General features: G+C 34.9%; 1 protein-coding gene across 6 annotated transcripts in view; it reads right to left on the reverse strand.

The window, feature by feature from the left end:
- LOC136843752 (probable G-protein coupled receptor CG31760) overlaps positions 1-22,500 on the reverse strand; it is a 1,299,116-nt gene that overhangs the window by 841,526 nt on the left and 435,090 nt on the right. For 2 of the 6 annotated variants that reach the window (XM_067112415.1, XM_067112412.1), the window contains exon 3: positions 4,073-4,217. The exons of the other annotated variants lie outside the window; for them this stretch is intronic. The gene's annotated coding sequence lies outside the window, so the exon portion shown is untranslated. The remainder of the gene's footprint in view (positions 1-4,072; positions 4,218-22,500) is intronic. 6 annotated transcript variants of the gene reach the window in all.

Raw genomic sequence — 22,500 nt, forward strand, 5'->3', positions numbered from 1 at the left:
AAATGCATAATAAGGCTTATAAGAAACTGTAAAGATAAAAAAAAATCATCGACAAGACAGAGAAGGATTCGTCTCAGACGACCCACGTTAATGTTCACACGGGCAGACTACCAAAATCACAAACAGCCACTATTCAGATTTTCAATTTTGTTTATGTTATAGGAGTATCTTGTACATCAAGAATAAAACGAAGTCTTTAGACATACTTGTGTTTGGAACATTTCTGTTATTACCATCAAATATTTTTGTTATTAACATCACATAATTACGAACACGCCTTCTCTGGCAACAAAACCTGCATGAATGTGACGTGAAGAAAAATAGCATACAAAAGAGCTCTCCGTAGTAATAAATTCTAATATACTACAAAGATTCATATGTGAGTTGTAACTACGATGATTTTTTAAAGAATGATTTTAATTAGCTTATTTTTTTTAAATAAACACAGAAATAAAATCAAGAGCAATGTAACACATAATGCCTGGTTAAATCACTTACTGTGTTTGAATCAAACAGCGAAAAAGTTATCACTGTTAACATACAACAGCAAAGAGGTTTTTATAGCTTTACTGCTATTATTTCTCTTACAACTAAAAGTAGATGTTAATTCTTTATTTTGCTTGAACCACAGCCGGGAACGAAAGAGTCAAAAATTAAAAACAGCATTCAACAACTATTAGGGCACCAAAAACCCTTATTAAAGTATTGCACTGTCTTTGATATCCTCTTTTGTTAGCTCAGGTGTGAACTCCATCAGAAGAACCTTGCAGTGTGATGCAGTGACAAGCATAGATGGAAAAGGTGTCAAAAATATTGAAAGAAAATAATGAATACAATTTATACCAAGTCTGCCAGCACATTTCAGAAATCCAGATATATAAAACTAGTCCACACTTATTCTTGGCGTACAACACGAAGTCTCTGGGTTGATACACTCAACACTTAACTATCATAAAATCCTCGACAAAACTGCAAAATAACAATGTGCCGTTTACATACTGTAAGTACCAAGCAACTGCGAAATTACTTGCATACTGCCATCATTTCTAAAGACGCAGAAATTCATATGTGTGTATGTGCAAGAGAGAGAGAGAGAGAGAGAGAGAGAGAGAGAGAGAGAGAGAGAGAGAGAGAGAGAGAGAGAGAATAACCGTGTGGCCACCATGTGGGTAATACTGGCAATTCCCTAAGTTGTTTTAGAAATAAGATTCTGATCATTAAACCAATATAGTACAAATATATATATTATATATATAGTGATATGAAAAATCCAGTCTTTCACAGCGACCAAATAAGACTTGATGAGACACTAAAATATCGCAAAATGAAAAATGAAAGAAAAAGTCAGTAGGGAATGTTCCACCTTCCTTTAAAAATTTGGCCCATATACCTTGTAAGACCAAACTAAATCAAAACTGAAAATCAAATTTGTTTCCTTTAGCAGGTTTCACATAAACGAAAGACACCAAGAACTAATACAATTATAAGGAATTACCACTTCGTAATTGCCAAAGAACGAATTCTTCTTTTAATGCGATACAAAAGACCAAATAAACAGTAATCCTCGGTCCCTGAGCACTTCCAGCGCAGGCTTTAATCTTCCAGCTACCGAAACAGCCAGAAAACCAATGTCTTTCATTTTCTCAAACACCTTTCATCCATCTCTTATTCGTCGGCCCACCAGCACAGCCTCTGTAAGGGAAAATCCACTGGGACCTTCTTTTCACAGATTAATAATGCCTGATCGTCTCTTGCCAGGCACTGAAGAAAATTTTGCAGATGCTCTCAACAGCTTGCAGACCTTTGACAGAGTTTGCCATTAAGCTATTTAGCTAAACTTCCAGCTTTAGGTTTCACATCTCTCTTGACACTTAGCTAATAAAGATTCTCAATTAACTGATGTTGTTGGCGGCGCAGTATCTGACCCTTTTCAGGTCTGCTAGAGGTGTTCTTCAGGGTTCTCCTCTCTCGACTAAATTTTTTCTCCTCCTAACAAACCGTTTATTCATACATTTGATTCACCCTCCCTTATCTCTTGTTCTGTTAAGTACCAGTTACCACCTAAAACTGGCATTCAGTTTCGAATGACTCTTTTATCAATCTTCAACTGCGATCTTGATTGTATTCCCGAACGAAAACCCTTAAGTTCAAGGAGAATCGCCAGCTTCGAAACTGGCTCGTAGGTACTGAACTTGACCATTTTCTCATTTACCCTCTAACCACATTTTTTTATTCAGTACATTTTTATCCCCTACTCTGGTTTCCAACTCGATTTATCGATTTTTTTTTTAGATGAATGAAATGACAATGAAACATTTATGTTTTTTAATGTGATTAGAATTCTTTGCTCTTTCACTGCCAACTTGAAGGCCTTTACAACAACGTTATAAACTTAAATGGCCCAAACATCCTGCTTTATGGCTTTATTCTTGCATGAACAGTTCGCTTTGTATGTAAGTGTTCTTTATCTGCTGTTTTTCATGGTGCAACATCTATTTCCGTGCCCATGTGTTACGTGCATCAGGGTTAAAGTCTTCGATACCTCCTCAATATCGACGACCATCTGGCTTCCATTTTCCCTGTTCTTCCAACTGCTGATGATTCAACCAATATCATCTGCTCTTGCTCCATTCCCATCTACCAATGTAATTCTCACAAGTCTGGAACTCCTCTTATTTCGTCGCCGCCTCAGATCTCCAGAACCTATCTAAACAGCGTTACAGCACTTTACTCAAAACAGTGAGCCGAATGCATAATTTCTACCGTTTTTCCTATCTAGTTTCCCAACCAATATTTTTATTCCATCACTTAGGTATCCTTACTTTCTCATCTCCTGTAAAGAAAATACTATTTTTGTCAATGTTTCACTCACTTGGCTTGCACTTCATATTTACTCTTTTGACTCTAGAATCCTCAAAGTTTTGGGTTCAGTAACTGTCTTACCTTCTCCACTGTATTCCCCAATCTTTCGAATTCCTTCCTGGTACACTCTGTAATGATTTCTGTAATCTCGCAGTTTTAAAGGGGAGAGTTTACTGCTTCCCAAGTATAACATCTATTTTATAAAATGGCATTGAGCATATCATACGACTAGTCTTTTAAACACGAAAATAAAACCGCATTAAAAATATCTTCAGATGACAGTTATAACTACCGCAAGTATAAAAATGTTCGCTAAAAAACTAATTTTCGAAATTAAACCCCACGAATAATGTCTTGCATCTACTGCACAGTTTATACTTTCATCTTGCTAGCTAACACGTAATGGCCGTTAGAGCAGGGGCATTGCTAAGTGGATAATGCCGCCTCCATCTTACCCTATTAATATGATAAACAGCTAAGGGTTAAACAGCTAAGGGTACACAGGAAGGCACGCAGAGTACTGAATGAGGCGTCAATAATTGCTACAATTGCGAGATGTGATGAGTAGTGGAGAGGTTTTGGCGCGTGCAGGGTAGTTATAATTAACTTAGTTAAACGTCTAAATCCGAATTAAGTTGACTGACCTTGTCTGAATCAGCTGATTTAGATAAAAACCCAAATCTAAATGTTCCAGGATTATATCGTTTGATGTGAATCGGAATGTAAAGCTTTTGAGCATTTTGTCAGCACAAAGTGTATAATGATAAAACAAATTAATACTCTGTTAATTATTCTGGCCTATATACTAATCATTTTAGCTGAATGAGCTTTTTAACTGATCTGTGTAACTGCTGAAATGACCTATTTAAAAACCAAATTCCATTTAACTTAAATGGCACTAATATACTATTTAAATTTAGTGGTATATATAAATTCAGAAATCTAATAACTTCTGAAGTCCTGTATGAAAAACGAGCGAATGTATGTCTGTATGTATGTATATGTATACACACACACACATATATATATATATATATATATATATATATATATATATATATATATATATATATATATATATATATATATATATATATATATATATATATATATATATATATATATAAAAATCTAATAACTTCTGGAGTCCTGTATGGAAAACGAGGCGAATTAAGAGAATTAAGCAATACAAAAATAAAACAGTACTAACCCTGTCTCTCACAACGAAAATGACAGCACCTTCCGGCAGCAGCTTCACTTTTTATCAAGAATACAACGTGAAATAAACTAAAGACGAGAGATGATAACTGCTAACCAGCTGCGCAGATACTAAATCGATGCAACCAATCACAAACCTGCAAAAAAAGAAAGGCCTGCTGTAATAAATACCGCTAAACTGGTAGAGAGCTATTTTTTTTTTTTCTTTTAATGAAACTTAAAAATGCTCAGTCATTAAATAGTCCTATCTTGCATTTTGTGTTGTCTAGTTCCTACTTATGTCAATAAGTTTGTATTGTTATGACCTGGTTTACAGGCCGGCTACTGCTGCTACTACTACTACTACTACTACTACTACTACTACTGTCTGTACTTCAAAAAAGAGTCATCACCAACATTTCAGCACCATAATTCAATACTAAAGAATATTTTCCACAATGGGGTTCTTTAAAAAATAGTCTTCATAGTGAAATTCATACGCTGACTGACTGATGCCGATTTCAGGATATCTACAGAAACCATGCGCCATTTCCTTAAACTGAATAATGATGTTTCTGTTACGATTTATCTATATCTAATAGAGCCTATTCTTATAGCTATTGTTATTTAGCGGTAACTGATTTCAACACGATCATTGAAGTTAGGTCCCTTTCTGAAGGAAATAAGATTTTCTTTTCATGAGGTTTCACCCTTTCCTTTGTGGTCTCACATTTCTTCAGAGATTTTCTTTTTGAGAATTTGTTACCATAAATCTACTTTTAATGACATTGCATTAGCTAAATTTTGCTAGAATATTAGCCAATTCTCGAATTGTTGGACAGATTAAGCTGATATGTGTGTGTGTTTGTGTGTGTATGTATATAGATATACATACATACATACATTCATATGTGTACACACATAAATATATATGAGTGTATATATACATATACACGTGTGAATATACACACCAGAAATGTGCAAGTTAAGAAGCGAAAACAACGACCTTACTTTTGGTGGCAACACTGTGCTCGAGATTTCTGCCAAAAAGGTAATGGAAACCATCTGATCTTTTGAGTTCCCGGTCTGAAAGGCCGCTGTATAAAAGTGCTTTCCTTCTTACGAGGATCAAAGGAGCCGGGGAAACGCAGAAATACAGCGAGAAGCGATCAAACAACACGAAACAAAGCCTCGAGTGGGTGATTCGTTACGTGAAGACGCTAGTTTTAACATTCCGTTCAGGAATTCTTGTGAAAATAAATATTTCGTTTTCAAAGCGAGATAAGCTATTCGTAATATTGTATGATATTAAGAAAAAGACGAGTGTTGATATCTCTATCTCAGTTCTGGACTATTTACGTTGTGGCCTTTCTTAAGGTGGACTCGGAATACCTGAGTAAGGACTGAAAAATACAAAATGAATAGCATTAATATACTAAAAATCATGTTATTGCAATACTACCGTACTACTTCTCTTAATCAAACTAGTTAACAAAATATTCCATTCTATATAAAAAGTGAATGTGTATTTAAAGATTAACTGATATTCTAGAGAAAAAACTGAAATGTTTAAAAACCGCTTATGCTAAGAAAATACAAATCTCCTCTCTGGCCAACTGTGAAAAATTGAGAAAAAAAATTAGTAGTTCGTCCTTTTACTTAGTACTATACAAAATACCATACAAAACCACCTAAATATTTGAGGTTTTACCTTGACAATTTGGTACTTTTACTACTTAAGGAATGGAATGGAATGGAATACAGAATTTGGGCCAAAGGCCATGCGCTGGGACCTATAAGGTCATCCAGTGCTGAAAGGGAAACTGAGAGCAGAAAGGTTTGAAAGGTGTAACAGGAGGACGACCTCGCAGTTGCATTATGAAACAACTGTTCGGAGAGTGTGGATAGCAAGATGGAAGAGAGGGAATATGAATGGAGATACACTAAAAGGAATGAAAGGGATTGCAGCTAAGGGCCGAAGGGACGCTGCAAAGAACCTTTAGTAATGCCAACTGATGCACTGATGAAAACTAACCCCTCCATAAGGCTGAAAGAATAAAGCGCATGTCTGAAAAATATCTAAATACACATGAGACAACCAAAAACTCTAAATCGCGCAAAACAAGAACGGAAAAGACATCTACATGTCCTACCTGATGAAGGGCAAAGGCAAGCGATATAATCCCAAGCGTCTCAAAATCGAATCACACACAAAAGTCTAATCAACTTTCACAATACACAAAAGAGCACGTCAATCAACACGTCAATCAAAATTGGTTTTTTCTCTTGAGCACAAAACTTCCGCCAGACTGGTCATTGATCAATAGGATATTTACGCCCTTGGAACTTCCGAGGAAACAGACTTCCATACTACCAGTTCTTTTAGGGGAAGTACTTTCACATGTCCACTGAACTGTGGCATAATGGTCTCCTAGCCAACATTAGACAACGATTACTCTGAAAAGCTTATGCTTCGCCTTAGCCGTCATCAATCAATGATTTTTTCGGACTTACATCTACAGTATATGACATTCTCGTATAAGAGTTACAAAAATGGACGGTGTGACAAAGTGACAATCAGATTTGTAGTATTCTGACACAATTACAATTGAAAGCAAGTTACGACCACAAACAAGGTTCCCGTCATGCTAGCATGAAAGCTACCGTAATTTTCGTGTAGATTTTATACGTGTATAAAATCTCGTCATTATTTCCTTATTAACTACTATAAAGTGATAACTGCGTACGAGCAAAATATGAAAAATAAAATTCAAAGAATAATGATAATTTTGAGAGATGCTAAGAAAGATAGGTACAACATCTGCAACTATGGGATCAAGACTGGCAACAAGATCTGGACAATTAGCATTCGGTCTTTCACTACAGGAAAGGATGGAAGATCTTCAAACACTTGAAGCAATACGATTGTCCAAAGTAGCTGCCCTTCAAGTGCTGTACACGATGCCTGATAAAATTTATAATTTGCTGTGAAACTAAGAAGTGACGGTATTCATCATGGTGAGGTACTTTGATCAGTTCTTCGAAAAACCAAACCCCCCAGAAATTAACAGTTACTGTAGCAAGTTACTAGTCTATATAGAGTGGTGATAAATGTACATAGCAACTCCATTCTTATTTTACACATCTTTAGCTACTAATACAGATGGGTTTTTTTCATAAGTGCACTAGGACCCTTAGAACATGTGCTTTAAATTGGAACTTTTACCTCCGATTCCAAATGAAATTGTTTTATTGATTTACAAGCACAAGAAATAAAATCAACCAAACGATTTATTAGTATTACCCAAAAGTAGATTAATTAGGGAGCAGGCAATGCAGCAAAAGTAAAACTGAAATGTATAAAATCATAACAACTGTAAAAATAGTTTTAAAAATTCACAGGCAGACCACTATAACAAGAAAAGCAAGGTGCATTTACCACTTGCATATACTGCAACGCTTCAATCACTAGTGCCATGCATGCGCGGAGTGCAAGATATTGTATCTGCACACGGAATTTTACCAAATATTTCCAAACAACATTTTCACATTAAGACACAGCAACTAGAAATTCCTGATACAAGTCTTTCCACCACTGAAAAAAGAAATTGTCGAGCAACAAACAACAGATGGTGTTCGGAGTGTAACTATGAATTCTTCTAGTCATCTAATGAGTCATCCAATGGGAGACTTCGCAAGTCTTGCGTGGACAAATATACATCTCTGTCAATAAGCTAGACACAAAGGTACGTTTGCTTAGTAATTTAAGTTACAATTAATCAAATACACGTCTTGTAACTGCAAAAGTGATGGATTAGAGATGCACTGATTCTCACATCCTCCAAGGTTATCTTATAGGTTATTAGAATTCATTACGCCAAGAGCAATATATATATATATATATATATATATATATATATATATATATATATATATATATATATATATATATATATATGTATGTATATATATATATGTACAATGTACAATACAACATATGTATATATATATATATATATATATATATATATATATATATATATATATATTTCATGAAGCTACAAATGTCGTTTAATATCAAATTCACGCTACCTCGAGAGTATCTCCGATGGAGAATTATCACCGAAGGGGAATTTATATAAGTCCACTGGAGTCGTTGAATGGGTCCATGTCAAGGGTTCGCGTCCCAGTGGTACCTGTTCATTTATCACTTATATAAATTCCCCTTCGGTGATAATTCTCCATCGGAGATAATGGAGGTAAGATGAATTTGATATTAAAAAACATTTGTAATCTTCATGATTGTATATAAATCACGGTGTGATAAAAATTTCATATATATATATATATATATATATATATATATATATATATATATATATATATATATATATATATATATATATATATATATATGTATGGTCTTATTAAAACACACAAGTTTGGTAATCCTGTCCGCCCAATAATCAGTTCTGTTGGTAGCGTTTCATATAAACTGTCTAAATGGTTGGTTCGGATTCTCACGCCTATTGTCGGAAACATATCCCAATCGCATATAAAGAATAATACAGATTTTGTTGAAAAAATTAGTAATTCTCGCATAAATTACGTCTTTAAAATGGTCAGTTTTGATGTAACTTCTTTATTTATTTTTTAGCTGACGATTTAACAAGGCATGATTTACCTTTAGCTTCTGACAAAATTTTAGAATTGATAAAATTATGTGTTAAGGATTGCAAGTTTGTTTTTAACGGAAATTATTACCTTCAAAAGTTTGGGATGGCTATGGGAAATCCCCTTTCCCAGTTCTTAGCAACCTATATATGGAGTTTTTGAAGTAAAAATATTGCCTGCTATTTTGCCTAAGGGGTTCTTTGGTTTCGATACGTTGATGACATATTCTGTGTTTGGCCCATGTGCGAAAATTTGAACAATTTTTTTGGACAAGGTAAATCATTTGGTGCCTTCTATTAAATTCACCGTTGAAGAGGAAAATAATTGTTCATTACCGTTTTTAGATGTTTTGGTTCATAGAAGGATAGAACTTTTGTGTTTGATGTTTACAGGAAACCTACCAACGTCTGTTCTTATGTCCACTATTATTCAGATCACCACGTTAATGTAAAACTCTCAGTTTTTTGTAGCATGTTTTTAAGGGCATTAAGGATATGCAGCCCGGAATTCTTAGACTCGGAATTTTGTAAAATTTACGACGTAGGAATTATGTTAAAATACCCAAAGTTTTTAATTGACAAATCTTTACAGAAAGCTAGAAACATTTTTATTCCAATAACAATAGGAGCCTTTGGTGAGAGAAAATATTTTGACACTTCCATATAACGTAAATCTTTGTTTCATTAAAAATTACTGAAAATTTTCAAGATAACTGTTGTTTACAAGAATTCAGGGACACTTCAGAATATCATTGTTCGTAACTCCCAAAACAAATTAATGGCTGTATTTACACGATTCCTTGTGCTGGATGTAGTAATAAATACCTTGGTCAAACTGGTAAAGAACTAGATTATCGTCTAAAACAGCATCGTTACGCAGTTCGAACAGGCCAATTGACAAGTGCTTTATTTGTACATATGAATGATTTTAACCATTGTATGGACTGGAAAAATTCATCTGAGATAATTTTTTGTAACCACATTGTTAAGAGAAATATAATTGAATCTGCCTTTATTAAGCATTTTAACAATCAACTTATGAATATTAGTTCGGGTCTTTTTAAATTAGATATTTACCTTGTTCATAAAATTGTAGGAAGTACAATGTTACCTTTTAGCAATAGCCTGTTCTAACTGTAGTTTCAGTTCTTAAGTATTTTTAAAGTATTTTTGTTTGGTATGTGACAATTTGACTTCAAACTAGTGATTGCATTCAGTAATGATGTTTAGCTTGTTAGTGGCTTTGATCTTTGTTTTGTGAAGTTTTCTTGTTTATGTCTATCTTTATTTATTTTACTTTGTACCCCGAAGAAGTGTACGCAATACACGAAAGCGCTTGGTACCTGGTCTTTAATTTTCACCTTTCATGTGGGCGTCTACGTATATATTTGTCACGTGCAGTTTGGTGACTTATTGCTGATATGGAAGCCACGCGTGAACTCTACAACTTCGCTGTATACTATCCTGCTTTGGTGGCTATCGTGACGACTTTCTGCTCTACATTGATCAGGGCCCACAAGCTGAAGCTTCGTTACAGATTCCTGAGGAACTGCTTATTGGAACAAGTAAAAGCCAAAATCGTTCATTCCACGAAGATTGCTTAAATTGGCTGACCGACCTTTTGATGACTACCAACGCTTAATCTTGCAGAAATATACTGAAATGGCGAAAATAGATGTTCAAGATGCTTTTTATAATTTGAGTGAAAAACGACGCAGTTTTCATATGCTCATTCCTGTGAAACATCCGCTTGTGAATTATTGTTATAGGAAGCTGAGAACTACATGCCGCAGAGTAAGTAACAGACTAGAAAGAAAGCTGAAGGGTTTGATCGAAAACAGTGACTGGAATAATCATGCTAACCCCGATTTTGGGATAAACTTGTCAAGTAGACCGTTACAGGAACATGTCTCAAGTGCTCTAGGTTACGGATTAAGCTTTTCGTTTTCTAAAGAAAATGTTGACTACGTAGATGTTGCCAACTCCTTTAATTATCTGGAAAGGAATTGTATGTAGTGTGTCTAGTGATGAGCTTAATATTTGCAAAGGTATTGTTTACGGTGCCCTGTCGAAACCAATACCAACTAGTGTTCCTAGACGTTTCATCAAGTGTTACAATGACTTGAAAAATGATAATGACCTGCATATTACGAAGGCTGATAAATCCCAGGTTCTGGTGATAATGGATAAAGATGATTATGTTAGAAAAATGTGTAATCTTTTGTCAGATAATGTAACTTACTCAGAACTACGAAAAAAACCCTAGCGACTGTTAATAGTAACTTTAATAAGAAATTAAAAGTGTCTTAAAAGGAAATGATGCTCTAATCAAACAGTTTTCTTCGCAGTGTGCAACTTTACCGTATATGTATGGTCTTATTAAAACACACAAGTTTGGTAATCATGTCCGCCCAATAATCAGTTCTGTTGGTAGCGTTTCATATAAACTGTCTAAATGGTTGGTTCGGATTCTCACGCCTATTGTCGGAAACATATCCCAATCGCATAAAAAAGAATAATACAGATTTTGTTGAAAAAATTAGTAATTCTCGCATAAATTACGACTTTAAAATGGTCAGTTTTGATGTAACTTCTTTATTTACCAATGTCCCAGTTGACGATTTATTGGCCTTTTTAGCTGACGAATTAACAAGGCATGATTTACCTTTAGCTTCTGACAAAATTTTAGAATTGATAAAATTATGTGTTAAGGATTGCAAAGTTTGTTTTTAACGGAAATTATTACCTTCAAAAGTTTGGGATGGCTATGGAAATCCCCTTCCCAGTTCTTAGCAACCTATATATGGAGTTTTTGAAGTAAAAATATTGCCTGCTATTTTGCCTAAGGGGTTCTTTGGTTTTCGATACGTTGATGACATATTCTGTGTTTGGCCCAAAGTGCGAAAATTTGAACAATTTTTGGACAAGGTAAATCATTTGGTGCCTTCTATTAAATTCACCGTTGAAGAGGAAAATAATTGTTCATTACCGTTTTTAGATGTTTTGGTTCATAGAAGGATAGAACTTTTGTGTTTGATGTTTACAGGAAACCTACCAACGTCTGTTCTTATGTCCACTATTATTCAGATCACCACGTTAATGTAAAACTCTCAGTTTTTTGTAGCATGTTTTTAAGGGCATTAAGGATATGCAGCCCGGAATTCTTAGACTCGGAATTTTGTAAAATTTACGACGTAGGAATTATGTTAAAATACCCAAAGTTTTTAATCGACAAATCTTTACAGAAAGCTAGAAACATTTTTATTCCAATAACAATAGGGAGCCTTTGGTGAGAGAAAATATTTTGACACTTCCATATAACGTAAATCTTTGTTTCATTAAAAATTACTGAAAATTTTCAAGATAACTGTTGTTTACAAGAATTCAGGACACTTCAGAATATCATTGTTCGTAACTCCCAAAACAAATTAATGGCTGTATTTACACGATTCCTTGTGCTGGATGTAGTAATAAATACCTTGGTCAAACTGGTAAAGAACTAGATTATCGTCTAAAACAGCATCGTTACGCAGTTCGAACAGGCCAATTGACAAGTGCTTTATTTGTACATATGAATGATTTTAACCATTGTATGGACTGGAAAAATTCATCTGAGATAATTTTTTGTAACCACATTGTTAAGAGAAATATAATTGAATCTGCCTTTATTAAGCATTTTAACAATCAACTTATGAATATTAGTTCGGGTCTTTTTAAATTAGATAGTTACCTTGTTCATAAAATTGTAGGGAAGTACAATGTTACCTTTTAGCAATAGCCTGTTCTAACTGTAGTTTCAGTTCTTAAGTATTTTTAAAGTATTTTTGTTTGGTATGTGACAATTTGACTTCAAACTAGTGATTGCATTCAGTAATGATGTTTAGCTTGTTAGTGGCTTTGATCTTTGTTTTGTGAAGTTTTCTTGTTTATGTCTATCTTTATTTATTTTACTTTGTACCCCGAAGAAGTGTACGCAATACACGAAAGCGGTTGGTACCTGGTCTTTAATTTTCACCTTTCATGTGGTCGTCTACGTATATATTTGTCACGTGCAGTTTGGTGACTTATTGCTGATATGGAAGCCACGCGTGAACTCTACAACTTTTTTGTATACTATCCTGCTTTGGTGGCTATCGTGACGACTTTCTGCTCTACATTGATCAGGGCCCAGAAGCTGAAGCTTCGTTACAGATTCCTGAGGAACTGCTTATTGGAACAAGTAGTGCCAAAATCGTTCATTCCACGAAGATTGCTTAAATTGGCTGACCGACCTTTTGATGACTACCAACGCTTAATCTTGCAGAAATATATTGAAATGGCGAAAATAGATGTTCAAGATGCTTTTTATAATTTGAGTGAAAAACGACGCAGTTTTCATATGCTCATTCCTGTAGATTGGAAACATCCGCTTATGAATTATTGTTATAGGAAGCTGAGAACTACAGTACATGCCGCAGAGTAAGTAACAGACTAGAAAGAAAGCTGAAGGGTTTGATCGAAAACAGTGACTGGAATAATCATGCTAACCCCGATTTTGTGATAAACTTGTCAAGTAGACCGTTACTGGAGGAACATGTCTCAAGTGCTCTAGGTTACGGATTAAGCTTTTCGTTTTCTAAAGAAAATGTTGACTACGTAGATGTTGCCAACTCCTTTAATTATGTGGAAAGGAATTGTATGTAGTGTGTCTAGTGATGAGCTTAATATTTGCAAAGGTATTGTTTACGGTGCCCTGTCGAAACCAATACCAACTAGTGTTCCTAGACGTTTCATCAAGTGTTACAATGACTTGAAAAATGATAATGACCTGCATATTACGAAGGCTGATAAATCCCAGGTTCTGGTGATAATGGATAAAGATGATTATGTTAGAAAAATGTGTAATCTTTTGTCAGATAATGTAACTTACTCAGAACTACGAAAAAATCCCCTAGCGACTGTTAATAGTAACTTTAATAAGAAATTAAAAAGTGTCTTAAAAGGAAATGATGCTCTAATCAAACAGTTTTCTTCGCAGTGTGCAACTTTACCGTATATGTATGGTCTTATTAAAACACACAAGTTTGGTAATCATGTCCGCCCAATAATCAGTTCTGTTGGTAGCGTTTCATATAAACTGTCTAAATGGTTGGTTCAATATTCTCACGCCTATTGTCGGAAACATATCCCAATCGCATAAAAAGAATAATACAGATTTTGTTGAAAAAATTAGTAATTCTCGCATAAATTACGACTTTAAAATGGTCAGTTTTGATGTAACTTCTTTATTTACCAATGTCCCAGTTGACGATTTATTGGCCTTTTTAGCTGACGAATTAACAAGGCATGATTTACCTTTAGCTTCTGACAAAATTTTAGAATTGATAAAATTATGTGTTAAGGATTGCAAGTTTGTTTTTAACGGAAATTATTACCTTCAAAAAGTTTGGGATGGCTATGGAAATCCCTTTCCCCAGTTCTTAGCAACCTATATATGGAGTTTTTTGAAGTAAAAATATTGCCTGCTATTTTGCCTAAGGGGGTTCTTTGGTTTCGATACGTTGATGACATATTCTGTGTTTGGCCCTTGTGCGAAAATTTGAACAATTTTTTGGACAAGGTAAATCATTTGGTGCCTTCTATTAAATTCACCGTTGAAGAGGAAAATAATTGTTCATTACCGTTTTTAGATGTTTTGGTTCATAGAAGGGATAGAACTTTTGTGTTTGATGTTTACAGGAAACCTACCAACGTCTGTTCTTATGTCCACTATTATTCAGATCACCACGTTAATGTAAAACTCTCAGTTTTTTGTAGCATGTTTTTAAGGGCATTAAGGATATGCAGCCCGGAATTCTTAGACTCGGAATTTTGTAAAATTTACGACGTAGGAATTATGTTAAAATACCCAAAGTTTTTAATCGACAAATCTTTACAGAAAGCTAGAAACATTTTTATTCCAATAACAATAGGGAGCCTTTGGTGAGAGAAAATATTTTGACACTTCCATATAACGTAAATCTTTGTTTTATTAAAAATTACTGAAAATTTTCAAGATAACTGTTGTTTACAAGAATTCAGGGACACTTCAGAATATCATTGTTCGTAACTCCCAAAACAAATTAATGGCTGTATTTACACGATTCCTTGTGCTGGATGTAGTAATAAATACCTTGGTCAAACTGGTAAAGAACTAGATTATCGTCTAAAACAGCATCGTTACGCAGTTCGAACAGGCCAATTGACAAGTGCTTTATTTGTACATATGAATGATTTTAACCATTGTATGGACTGGAAAAATTCATCTGAGATAATTTTTGTAACCACATTGTTAAGAGAAATATAATTGAATCTGCCTTTATTAAGCATTTTAACAATCAACTTATGAATATTAGTTCAGGTCTTTTAAATTAGATAGTTACCTTGTTCATAAAATTGTAGGGAAGTACAATGTTACCTTTTAGCAATAGCCTGTTCTAACTGTAGTTTCAGTTCTTAAGTATTTTTAAAGTATTTTTGTTTGGTATGTGACAATTTGACTTCAAACTAGTGATTGCATTCAGTAATGATGTTTAGCTTGTTAGTGGCTTTGATCTTTGTTTTGTGAAGTTTTCTTGTTTATGTCTATCTTTATTTATTTTACTTTGTGCCCTGAAGAAGTGTACATAATACACGAAAGCGCTTGGTACCTGGTCTTTAATTTTCACCTTTCATGTGGTCGTCTACGTATATATATATATATATATATATATATATATATATATATATATATATATATATATATATATATAAATAAATATATAATATATATATATATATATATATATATATATATATATATATATATATATATATATATGTTATACTAATAATGCTTTCTGAATAACCTATATGATAGCCTTAGAGGATGTGAGAAACTCCATCACTTTTGCCGTTACAAGTCGTATATTTGATGGATTGTAACAAATTGCTAAAAAACGCACCTTTGTGTCTAGCTTGTAAGATGATTTACATATGTGTGTGTGTGTATATATATATATATATATATATATATATATATATATATATATATATATATATATATATATATATATATATATATATATATATATACATACACACAAAACATTAAGCTAAAAATGTAGTTTAATATCCAATTCGCTCTACCTCGGAAATAATACCGAAGGGGACTTATAACTGTTAGTAGTTCGTCACCTGGCATGAACGAACAGCCGAACAGCTGTACAAATCGCCGTCGAAAGTAGATGTTTGTACTTCTCGTCGCCATCAACCCACCTCCACCATGACGGGGATTTGTACAGCAGAATCGGTATCATCTTATACCTCTCCCGGGCGATAGCCGAATGGTTTAGAGCGTTCACTGAACATCGTTGGTACTGGCTGTTCGGCAGTTTGTTCCTGCCTAGAGACGAACCACTTATTAATTATAATTCCCCTTCGTTATTATTTCCGAGGTAGAGCGAATTGGATATTAAACGACACTTGCAAGTTAATGTTTGTGTATATATTAAAAAAGCATTCTTAAAAGGTACAACCGCAGTTTATTACAGAACCTATAAGAATCATTAATTCGTTGGCTCTCTACAACTAACACCCGCGGAGTTTCTAGTTTTCATTAATCTGACAGCAATGAAGTATTGAGCCTGTCGGTTTGAAAACACAGAACAGAAATAATCTCGAGACCTTGTAGAACATAATGATACCCCACGAAATGAATGAAAATTGTTCCCAATTTAATAAAAACAGCACCCATTGACCAATACTACGTGCTTATGAAATATGAGATAAGTAAAAGAAACGAAATGAGACAATAAATGAAATCACTGTTCAGGGTTCTATATATGCAAACACTTGATTCCTCATGATTTATGAGAGGCAATTGGCACAAGGAAGACTGCGTTAAATCATCTTATGGAAGGAGCTTTTTCAATAGCTTCGACTCTAAAATTAACCATATTTTTCCTTGCGATATTCAAAATGTAGCGCTGACTTTCTAAATGTAGTAGCAATCAATTAAACTTGGATGAGCTTTTGGCATTAATCTTGGTTGAGCTTTTAGTGTGGTGATACAAAATATTTTGAATTTCAAGCCCCCATCGATTTTACCATGGAGAAAATGTTCACCAGTGCGTGGTTCGTTACGTCCTTTAACCGGTAAAATAACCGACTGTAATTAATAAATAAAGACTTTTCAAATAAAGGTTGGATAAATAATTGTTATCCACCTAGAAAGGTAATCTACTCTGTATTCAACATGAAGGCGGTATGTGTGTGTGTGTTTTTGCGTGAAGGCGACAGCGGTGCGTAGATTAAGTAGTACAGGGGCAACGCAAAACTTAAAAAGTCGCAAATTCTTCTCGTTTTCATGAACAGAGACTAAAAAGAAATGAAAGTAATGCAAAGGGGACTCACCGCCCCCCCTCGCCGCCTCACACCGGATGGTGCGCCCTGAGCATCAAAGAGGTGCCGTGAACTAATGAAGTGCCATCATAAAAGTCAAGCCATAAAGGTCGGTGTGTGGTGCAGCAGCGCTAATTAAACCTAGCTTATAGTAACGCTTTTGTGGAGGAACTACAATGTGTATGCATAAGAATTGTGAAGTCCTTATTATCATGACGCCCTCTGTAAGTATCATAGAAAGTTGAACCCAAAACAATATTACTCATATATCCATTGCAACAGTTGCTATGAGGTCTAAACATCGTCATGCTGACGGTAAACTTCACTTATTATCACCACAGTACAACAGCTATCAAAAAATTAAATGCGTAATGGTTATGCATTATAAAAATCATACGTAATTGGGAGAACAAAGACGTAACTAACACACATTTCTGACGAGCAATTTATTCAATTAAAAGGAAGTGGCTTTCACACCACATACAGCTACATTGTCATATACTACTGCGGTCCGTCATAATGTTCTTGTGCAGGTTACCATAATGAGCGATAATTGTATCCGTCTAGGTAGCGGAAATATATTACTTCAAGGGGAATCATTACGGGAACGCCTTAACTACTCGCATAAATTACGTATTTCTTGACCTAAGAGCGTTCTTGTGCTTCTACTTCTAAGACTTGTTCCGTGCTCCATATATATGCGCGCGCGCTTTTGTGTGTGTGTGTGTGTGTGTGTGTGTGTGTGTGTGTGTGTGTGTGTGTGTGTGTGTGTGATTGTAGGTGACAGTGGTAACATACCACCACCATGGAACCGGGTATCAAAGTGCCACAAAAATCTGGTTCAAAATGTGAAAAGCGATTAGGGCCTTTACTGTATTTACATTTACTCAGCCAAAATAGTCAGCGTGCTGCATCTGTCGAAAAAATTTACGAACTTCACAGCATTACAGGAGCAAACAAATATGAAACAGCCTATGATTTTTACCTCGTGCTCCTCATGTCTGTAACTTACTGTTGATTCTTAAAGACTGGATTCACATGTCTTGACCTTTCTATAAGATTAACATAAGGGGACCTTCAGGAGAATTACATTTGGCCTAATAACATGCATCAATTAGAACTATCTCCAACCACTATGAGTGCTATTTGGTGTAACTGCCACGTGCTTTAAATGGTAATTTTGAATGCACTTAATATTTACCAGAATATACAGAAAAACGAAAGGTGAATACAGTGATAGACTAAGTTGGGCTGCTAATGCATGAGTGTTTATTGGTATGTTAAGAGGTGTTCAGTGAGTTAACTTCTGGTATCAAGAGATGAGATTTATCTTTGTTCAACGATTACTGGTATCTGTAAGCAGATTTATTACAATGGCCTGAAAGCTTGAAAAAAATTATACCTGGTCATCCATCGACCGAATGTCATTGAGAAACGAGGTCCTTAAGGGCGTACCTTGTTGATATGCCAAGTCAAGTGGTTAGATTAGGGCACGTACCAGGTTCCTAACCAAGAATGGAAACTGAATTTTTATGGTTTCCCTGGCACGCCTTGCCCCTGCGTTGTTTCCACATCATCTGTTTGGCAAAGCATGAGAAGTGATGGCCTCCCTTCGAAGACTGATAACAGTCTTGAGAAAGTTCATTGCTTCCAAACCGGTATGATGTTTCAAGGTAATGAACTAGACCGCTTCTTCCTTTAACAAAAAGGAGAGCCAAGAATAACGAGGAGTGAAGACTTCTACTAATGGAATTACATGTGGGAATTAAACAGAAAATGTAGTGTGTCTTAGGGAAACCTGTGTTTGTCAAAATCAACAGACATGCAAAGAGACAGGTGCCGTGGGAGTGATATACAAAATATGGAGTAGACACAATATAAATAAAGGTGGAGACAGAAATATAAAAAAAAGGGAAAAAGTTGTAAAAGGCATTGATGTTTTGACCAAGGTGACACCTGGTAATACCCACAAAAGTAAGCGCTCAGTGGTTAAAAGTTAGCTCAATCACTCCTCATTTCCTATGCTTACATGCAAAATGCCGAGACATTAGTTTAACATAAATATACCAAGTCACCTATTGTACCCGCAAAAATCTGTCGAAAAAAATGAAAAACATTAATTGCCCTGGAGAACCTTGCAAGTACTAAAGGGCTTATTTTTTCGGCTCAGCCAGAGCAAAAATGACGACGTACCATATCTTGTTCATGAGATTCAAAACAAAGCTCTTTCTCTCAAAGGCTTTTACATTAGAATAGGTGGCAATGGTGACTAAACTTTCAACAAAAAATAAATTTCCTGTAAGATTCAAGTAATCTGCAATAAAGAGCTCATGCAATAATAAAGGAGTTAATATTGTTAAAAAAGCAGATCTTCCTCGCTTCTCTCCCTTGTTGACCCCTGGAATCTTTCATATTCAAAGTATTATCTCAGAAAAAATAATTTAAGCGTAAGAAGCGGCCCTGAACTCTGACCTTTATGAAAAAATGAAGCCAGAAATTTTCGGTTCAGCTCTGACCTAAAATCGAAATGGAAAAAACAGAGCTATTTCTGTATCCAGCACCCACAATCACAAGCAATATTTTTTAATACAACAGTCACATACCTGGAAAGAAATGGGGACATTACCTGAACTAATTACAAGCTTAATAAGCAAACTGGAACCTTCTTAATCAAAAAATTGAAAAATGCATTGTACTTTCACTACACGAATCTACTTATAATAATCCTTCCGCTGGCTTTCCAGTTATGAAAAAAAAATCCTAAAATGACTGATCTGTAATGGAAAACTGAATCAAAAGTTCAAAAGTTAAAGTATTACAATTTTTATCACCAAAAACTTGATGGAGGAATTTATAAAAAAAAACACCCAGTGAAGATAAATATCACTGTTACTACTAATAATAATCCAGTGGCTACTCTATTCTAAGTTTTGTTCATAATTTTATGTTTAAGGTTCAATAAGTATGGGTGATACAGACAAATGTACGTCAAGTTTTTACTTAGGAAAAGAGAGACGCTAGAATAAGATCTCACCGGGACAAAAACTTCAAACAAATTCATGCCAGATATTCTTTGCGAACAAACTCATGTAAGTAATTCTTTGCAAACAAACTCACGTCAGATATTCTTTAATTTAGAAGGTATATTGAAGCAAAAGCGTGGAGTTCTTGCATACATCACATCATGTTATTCACTGATTTGTAAAGCAGGGGATTTGCACCAGGAATCCTGGGGTTACTGCGCTACTACCTTAGAATGTAAAATATATTCACGGCTTTTATGAAGTGCATCAATATGTATGGAAACCTGTGTAACAAACAAACTGTATCTTAATTGTTTGCTGGTAAACTGGTGCAAATATAGTCAACAGTCTGATACAGAACTACACAGCCAAACATCATGGAATATCTATACTACCGAGGATTTTTAATTAAACCGTCAAAGGTACTAGAAAGTGGCCAGTCAGCAAGGTTTCAAGAGAAATGCAAATATCATGGCGCACCCTCGACATCGAATATTTGGCTACCAACTAAAAATGTTCTCAGGAAGCACGGTCCCTTCCTAAAGAGGAGGCACGCATTATACAGCAGCCACTGCCCTTGCAGCCTTCGGGTACGAGTCTGACAAGATTGAACTATTTGGACACTTAAAACAACTTTTATACTCGAACAGCCTATCGTTTTGGAATTCTTTTCAGCGCATAAATCGTTTCGTATTCACTTCCCAGCTCGGAAAAGCATTATAGGCCGGCCAATCCAGGCTTAAAAAGGGGCCAACCCGAAAATAAATACTATGAAGCTGGAAATGGTTTTAAAGTATTCTTTAATACTTATATTTTATCAGAAAGAAACCCCACCAGCTAAGTCCTTGAGCATTTTTCACAATGTGCTCCTAAAGTCACCCCCGTTAAACTGAATTCATATGAGATACAGTGTGAATGTAACCTGTTAAAATCCTAATTATAAAGGATAATGGAATTCATTAATAGGTGGACATACCTTTGTTACACCAACAAAACTATGGAAAAGCATTACATAAAATTATTGCCAATAGTTTTCCATCTCAGGGTTAATAAACGGGAGATGTATCTTTTAGTACTTCATTACTTTGGAACACTTATTTTGTTGTTAAGAATTTATCAAATATGCTTTTCACTTATGCTAGTTCTGAAGTAGGCATTTTTCTATTGAGTTCACACACAAAAGACACAAGAATGCATGATAAAAAAAATAATCTGCAAGTCTTCAGTTATGAAACAAAAAATAATATGTTAAATGTCAAAAATGTTTTCAACGTTGTCTGCGATGAATTGTGTGAAGCTCTTTCTGTCGATGTTTGCTTGATGATATCATTCAACGATTGTGAGGTAAGAGAAGCTTGCTTGAAACGAGTGACTTCACAATAGGAAACAGAAAATCCTAACTTGAACAATTCATCATTGAGCCACTTTGATCCATAAATGTGATCTACCTCAACACCCAGGGCAAATAAGATAGGTGGTATTATCATAGGAGAAGATAACTGGACAATACATTGTCCTATACATTCTTGCTTAAGTCTGGACTTGGTAAAGCTAGCCATAAAAATTCTAAGGCTATCAGGAATCCATGGACTTGTTATTTCTTCTGTAGTTGGATATAATGATGAGTCATACTGTTTTTCCCGAATTTCTGCTCTGATTAAGTTTGCATCAGCTTCAATGATCCTTCTACTTTCCTCTTGTATGTCATCTTTTCTCTCTTAGAATTTCTTATTTATAATGAAGCTGGCCATATCAAGGAAATATATTAGTGTTTCTCTTCCGGGTTGTTCAGAAAAGGATGTGTGGCCACCATAATGGTCTTTCAATAGTCTTTTTAGATGCCTAGAATCATATGCTTCATCATTATCTGAAAATTCTATAACCTTTTCTCTGATCTCTGGTATTGAGTGGATGGAAGTTTCAACTTCTAACCATTCACAAGCTTTGTTAAAACTTTTCTTCATTCCTTCATTACTTCGCCGACCTCTTAAACATTTTTGCTTATCAGGTAAGAGATTTTGAATCGTTTCAAATCGAAGCTGACAATTTCTATGATATCGAGCTTCTGCAGCAATAAAATCAATGCAATCAAGTGCTCTGGCCTTCACTTCTAAAGCCCATTTATCATGCTCGTCAGTTTCAAGTCTAAATTTGCAAGCTTCCAAGATTTTCTCGCGAATTTGAATTGTCGAAGCAAGATGCCAATCCCGTCTCGAGGGATTCTGTTTATCTATCTTGCAGGTTGAATTACATAAAAAACAATTAATTTTCCAGTCAAACAAACTTGTTGATCTCCTTGTCTTTCTTCTTTGAGACTTTTCTGATTCTGTTGAAATTCTACGTTT

Source organism: Macrobrachium rosenbergii, chromosome 12 (genome assembly GCF_040412425.1).
Source record: "Macrobrachium rosenbergii isolate ZJJX-2024 chromosome 12, ASM4041242v1, whole genome shotgun sequence".
Classification (NCBI taxonomy): domain Eukaryota; kingdom Metazoa; phylum Arthropoda; class Malacostraca; order Decapoda; family Palaemonidae; genus Macrobrachium; species Macrobrachium rosenbergii.